We start from the raw sequence: 6,678 nt of genomic DNA, 5'->3' as shown, positions 1-6,678 counted from the left end.
TTCGATCCCCACCTCCCCCAGTCCACATGTCGAAGTGTCCTTGGGCGAGACACTGAACCCTGAATTGCTCCCTGTGCTGCACATGGGTGTGTGAATGTGTGTGAATGGTCAGATTAGATGGTGTGTAGACGTCCACTGCATCAGTGTGAACGTGACAAACACTGTGAAAGCACCTTGAGTAGTCAGAAGACTAGAAAGGCGCTTTATGAATCCATTTACCACTGTGCCTCCGTTCCGTGCTCCAGCACGTGTCACGGCTAAAGTCTGGTTCCTTTGACCAGTGTGAGTGCAACCGTACCGCGTCTAGGAGCGGCACGCTTGCCGTCCACGGCCCGTTTGGGAGAGGTGGGCTTTAGTAAAGCACGTTTGCACGTGTACGAGCACGAGCGTGCGCACGTGTACGAGCACGAGGCCTACGGCGGTTCTGAGGTCATTTCCTGTGCGCCTGTTGGGACGTAGAAAAAAGAAGGAGGGACCATGCGCGGACATTTCAAACAATGGCGGCGAAAGGTTCACGTTGGTGTGATGCGGAGGTGGAGTGTTTACTGCAGATTTGGTCGATGAAAAGATTCAAAAACAGTCGACAAGACGCACAAAAACTCCGAGGTCTACGGAAAGATCTGGAAACAAAGCCACGCATCGCCATGACGTCATCAATGCGTGTGACGTGTTACGGCGTGATGACGTTTAGGCAGCAAGAAGCATTCTCCGAGGCCCAGGTAGTGTGAGTACAAACGGGCCTGGAGGGGGGGACAAGGACCCTAAAGCACGGGGCGCGGGACGGAGGAACAGTGGGAGGGCGCCCTTAGTTGAGTGTTGTGAGTACAAACAGAACGGAACAGGATGTTGTAACTTGGATAAACGTCCTTTTTAAGACTTCTGCAAAGAAAAACAAAATAACTATTTAAGCGTTTTTGTCGTTTTTGGATATTTGTATTTTATTGAACATGTAAAATTTCCTGTAAATATGGATGTGATTTAATTTCCTGTAAGAGCTGTTGGTGTTTTCACACCTTTAAACTACAAAGATGAGACGATTCACAGAATTTGAGTATAACTGTGCGGCTGTTGTCTGAATACAAATGTTTTTTTGCAATGAGGCTCATTTGCATAGAAATGGGCCAATTTTGCACCGCATGTATTCACATTACCTCATTTAAATACAGGGAAATGACACAGGAGCGCCGAGACGCTGTGTGCTTGACAGCACAGTTAGGCTGCGTCTCACACTTTGCAGGTGCTTTAAAGGAATGAAGCTTAGTGTGAGTTCAACCAGGAAGACTAATGCGACTCATTTATTATATTTATTTATGAGTCCCCTCCGTCTCCCTCTTCTCCTGCGTCCTCTCTTCAGATGATTAGTTTACTCTTCAGATATATCACAATAGTCTGATGGTATGTATTGTTTGGATGTGTATACGGGGAGGAAGTCACAATTCTGACTCTGAAACCAACCAGATTCAGCACCGTTTTACTACAGTTTCCAGGTTCAACGTCATGTTTCCTTGACACAGTGTGTAAGAGCGCCCTCCCACTGTGCCTCCGTCCCGTGCCCCGTGCTTTAGGGTCCTTGTCCCCCCCTCCAGGCCCGTTTGTACTCACACTACCTGGGCCTCGGAGAATGCTTCTTGCTGCCTATACGTCATCACGCCGTAACACGTCACACGCATAGATGACGTCATGGCGATGCGTGGCTTTGTTTCCAGATCTTTCCGTAGACCTCAGAGTTTTTGTGCGTCTTGTCGACTGTTATTGAATCTTTAATCGACCAAATCTGCAGTAAACACTCCACCTCCGCATCACACCAACGTGAACCTTTCACCGCCATTGTTTGAAATGTCCGCGCATGGTCCCTCCTTCTTTTTTCTACGTCCCAACAGGCGCACAGGAAATGACCTCAGAACCGCTGTAGGCCTCGTGCTCGTACACGTGCACACGCTCATGCTCGTTCACGTGCAATCGTGCTTTACTAAAGCCCACCTCTCCCAAACGGGCCGTGGACGGCAAGCGTGCCGCTCCTAGACGCGGTACGGTTGCACTCACACTGGTCAAAGGAACCAGACTTTAGCCGTGACACGTGCTGGGGCACGGGACGGAGGCACAGTGGGAGTACGCCCTAACAGACGTTGACGTGTGTTTGCTCCCGTTTGGTGGTTTTAGACCCGATCAGCAGCGATGTGTGTGTGAACGTGTGGTTATGTTCATGTTTTGTTGCTGAGCTTGTGTTGCACGGTTAACCGATCCTAGAAAGGTACCGCGGTACCCAGCCATGAAAAACAATATGCTTTCACATTTTATTAAGATCAGAACTTTATGAACTTTGTGCGACAGCGGGGAAGTGTGTCTGTGTGCAGCTCCTCTCTGCTTCATCACTGCCTGCAGCCAGAGTGAGCGTAGTTTCATAGTGACAGACAAACATGACTGACAGCGGCACGAATGCTCCTGCCGACCGTCCGCGGCTTGTTTATGAGCAGACGCCCGGAGCAAAAACGTAGCTTACAGTAAGGGCAGGAACACAGACGCCACACAGCCCGTCTGCAAACAATCCTGCAACTGTTTTAAAACGTAGAGTCAAGCGAGTCTTTATTTTGTGACAAGTGAACTTTAGTGAACACATGAACTTTACCAGAACATGAGCTGTATGATCAACAACACCAGTTATAACTGATGTAGTTTAAGTCAATCAGTGCTGCTAATGTGATCATAGCGTGTACATTTTTTTGTAAATGACGTAAACTATCGACTGTAACTCATCTCAGTAGAAACCGGTGTGATCAGAGCAAAGACCTCCACCAGTTCTGGGTCATTTGTGTTCGCAGAGTGTTCATTTGAAACGATGGAGGAGTGTGTGTGTGTGTGTGAAAGGATCCGTATTCTCATCTGCAGTGTCAATACTTAACAAAAAGTGCCCTTGATTGAGGCTGTGGGAGTGCGAGTCTGAGCCTTCAGCGGATGAATGGAGAGACGCACGTGGGCGGACGGGTCGAGAGGAGGAAGCGTGAATTTCTGTGCACTTGTTTTTTCACAAATTTGAATTCTTTTTTACTGTTTTTCAGCAAAATAATGAAAAGAAAATCAATGAGCGTCTGGTCTTTCCGTCTCCTCTAGTCTTTGGTGCCAAGGTCGCCCTTCCTCTGGGGTTTTATCCTGCAGCTCTCACAGACAGTCGTCTTTCTGAGAACTGTTTTCATCAGCTGCTTTTCATGATGCCAATTTCTCCCTTTGGTGCATTCTAATCATGTTGGAAAAAGTAAAACCATCACTGTTTGGGAGGCTTGATCACTAAGGGCGCCCTCCCACTGTTCCTCCGTCCCGTGCCCCGTGCTTTAGGGTCCTTGTCCCCCCCTCCAGGCCCGTTTGTACTCACACTCCCTGGGCCTCGGAGAATGCTTCTTGCTGCCTATACGTCATCACGCCGTAACACGTCACACGCATTGATGACGTCATGGCGATGCGTGGCTTTGTTTCCAGATCTTTCCGTAGACCTCGGAGTTTTTGTGCGTCTTGTCGACTGTTTTTGAATCTTTTCATCGACCAAATCTGCAGTAAACACTCCACCTCCGCATCACACCAACGTGAACCTTTCACCGCCATTGTTTGAAATGTCCGCGCATGGTCCCTCCTTCTTTTTTCTACGTCCCAACAGGCGCACAGGAAATGACCTCAGAGCCGCCGTAGGCCTCGTGCTCGATTTGTTACTTAGGCCTACTCTGCTAAATATATATAGGCCTATGATATTTCTGTTTATGGCACAGATGTCAAGCAATGATTTGGGTCAGGTAAGGGTCCGGCTCAGGCAGAGAATCTAAACTCCACACAGGATCCAGGAGAATTAGCATTCGGCAGATCCCTGGTGCAGCATCGTGCAGTGCCATCCCCACTCTGAAGGGCCCCGTCTGTGCATGTGACACAATATTCCAGTTGTTCCAGGACACATTTGACAAATGTCTAAGATCGGACAGTCTGGTGAGATGAGTTCACACTATCATATGTTGATGCATGTTGTGTTAGGACGCACTCACACTGTCCATCCCTGTGCTTTAGGGTGATTGTACCCCCTCCCTCTTCCCCGCGGGCCGCGGCTCGTTCGCTTCCTGCTTATACGTCCTCACCCCTCAGATATTTAGTTTTGTACGACTGTTTTTGAACATTTCAACCGCCCAAATCTGCAGTAAACTCTCCACCTCCACATCAGACCACTGGGAATCGTTCGGCGACGTCTTTTCAAACGTCCGTCGTGAGAAACAGACGCATATAAACAGTCTCAGGACCGCTGTCGATACTCGTGCTCGTACACGTGTGCACGCTCGTGCTTGTACATGTGCATCCGTGCTTTACTAAAGTCCACCTCTCCCAACCGTGCCGTGCCTGGTCACGGAGCAGTCGTCCTCACACTGGTCAAACGAACCAGACTCTAGCCGTGCAGCGTGCTTGGGCGCAGCACGAACGGACAGCGTGAGCGCGCTCTTAGTGTGTGTGTGTCTCCTGTTTCTTGGACAGAAACACTCTTTACTCCCTTTGTCCTTGAAGGAGAGGCAGAGTGGTGTCTCATCAAAGCAGCTACTCTCCAGTCATAGAGGGAGAGAGAGAGTCGACACATCACACGCTGTGCACCAAAAGGTTTCTACCATGGAGACTTTCCAAATTACAGATCTGGACAAAACATTAACAACATGTGATGAATCTCAAAATTGAAGAGGTACTTTTCAAGCTAGACTCTTTTTCCTTGTGTGTTTCTGTGTAAGTGACTCATGGCGACACCTTTTCTTGCGGTGTGGGTGCAGCGCTGTAATCAAACCGGGAAAGTAATGCACCAACTGTACACTTCACCTAGAAGTGCACCTCCTGCTCTGACTCAGATTGTCGTGATTAATGCACGACTGTATTCTGGAGAGAAAGTGAACTCTCATGAGGTAATGCGGTGGCAACGTAGAGGCCTGTCTGTGGAGAGTCTGTTGTGTTGGAGCCAGATTTGATCTCTTGGAATATTTAGATGATTTTGACATGGACGAGGTGCTTGAATTCGATGGGCGCCTGTCTTTCTTACAGACAGAGAGCTCCTGCAACCTGCAGAGAGAGAGAGAGGGGGGGGCAGCACACACATCAACCATTTTAAATGGACCTGTATCTCACTGTGTCTGCTACAAATCAAATCCAGCTACAGAAAGCATGAAAGAGCCGAAGTTAGAGTGGAAGTTCAGAGAGTCGTTGCTGTGAAGGGGCCCCAGGCTCCAGACACCGCCCCCGGGTTCATACGGACACACCGAGCTCTCCACCACCACCGGGTCCCCGCAGAGCTGAGTGTGTGAGTGTTAACTTTAGTGCTATGTGCAAATGACTTCCTGCACCATGTGCTGACACAATTAGCAGCTGTAACTGGACTCATTATTCTTGTTCCTGTCTCTGGCAGCAGGACAAGTCTGGACAACCCACTGTGCTGAGGTCGTCACATAGATTTGCACTTAATTCTGACAAAGACACGGCTCTCAATGTTTTAGTTTTTTTCCTGAGACCAGTGGATTAATGATATTTTGGTCGGTTAATGATTTTTTGGTTGACGAGTGCTTGGTCGACTATTTGGGGCAAGCCCTATTAGATACACTCACCGGCCACTTTATTAGGTACACCTGTCCGACTGCTCGTTAACGACATTTCTAATGAGCCAATCAGCAGCAGCTCAGTGCATTTAGGTGTGTGTGTGTGTGTGTGTCTGTGTGTGTGTGTGTAGACATGGTGAAGACGATGTGCTGCAGGTCAAGCAAGCATCAGAACGGGTAAAAACGGTGATTTGCGTGACTTTGAACGTGGCGTGGTTGTTGCTCTGAGTGTGTCACAAACTGCTGATCTACTGGGATTTTCACGCACAACCATCCAGTGAGCGCCAGTTCTGTGGGCGCAAATGTTGATGCCAGAGGTCAGAGGCGAACGGCCAGACTGGTTGGAGCTCCTCTTCCTCCTCCTCTTCTTCTTCAGACTGGTTGGAGCTGATAGAAAGGAACAGGAACCTCAAATCTCCGATGGTTCCAACATCTGTGAACACACAACACCACCCACTTTCTACAGAGAGGGAACAGCAGCACAAGACACACTGACGCTTCATTAATCAGCAGGGCGTGATCCTTGAGTTGATCCTTGCATGCATACTGCAGAGGTGTGAGGCAGGTTGATCCTTGCATGCATACTGCAGAGGTGTGAGGCAGGTTGATCCTTGCATGCATGCTGCAGAGGTGTGAGGCAGGTTGATCCTTGCATGCTTACTGCAGAGGTGTGAGGCAGGTTGATCCTTGCATGCATGCTGCAGAGGTGTGAGGCAGGTTGATCCTTGCATGCATACTGCAGAGGTGTGAGGTGTGAGGCAGGTTGATCCTTGCATTCATACTGCAGAGGTGTGAGGCAGGTTGATCCTTGCATGCATGCTGCAGAGGTGTGAGGCAGGTTGATCCTTGCATGCATGCTGCAGAGGTGTGAGGCAGGTTGATCCTTGCATGCTTACTGCAGAGGTGTGAGGCAGGTTGATCCTTGCATGCATACTGTACAGGTGTGAGGCAGGTTGATCCTTGCATTCATACTGCAGAGGTGTGAGGCAGGTTGATCCTTGCATGCTTACTGCAGAGGTGTGAGGCAGGTTGATCCTTGCATGCTTACTGCAGAGGTGTGAGGCAGGTTGATCCTTGCATG

Source organism: Echiichthys vipera, assembly GCF_963691815.1.
Source record: "Echiichthys vipera genome assembly, chromosome: 12".
In the NCBI taxonomy this organism is placed as follows: domain Eukaryota; kingdom Metazoa; phylum Chordata; class Actinopteri; order Perciformes; family Trachinidae; genus Echiichthys; species Echiichthys vipera.
This window is presented reverse-complemented; position numbering follows the sequence as displayed.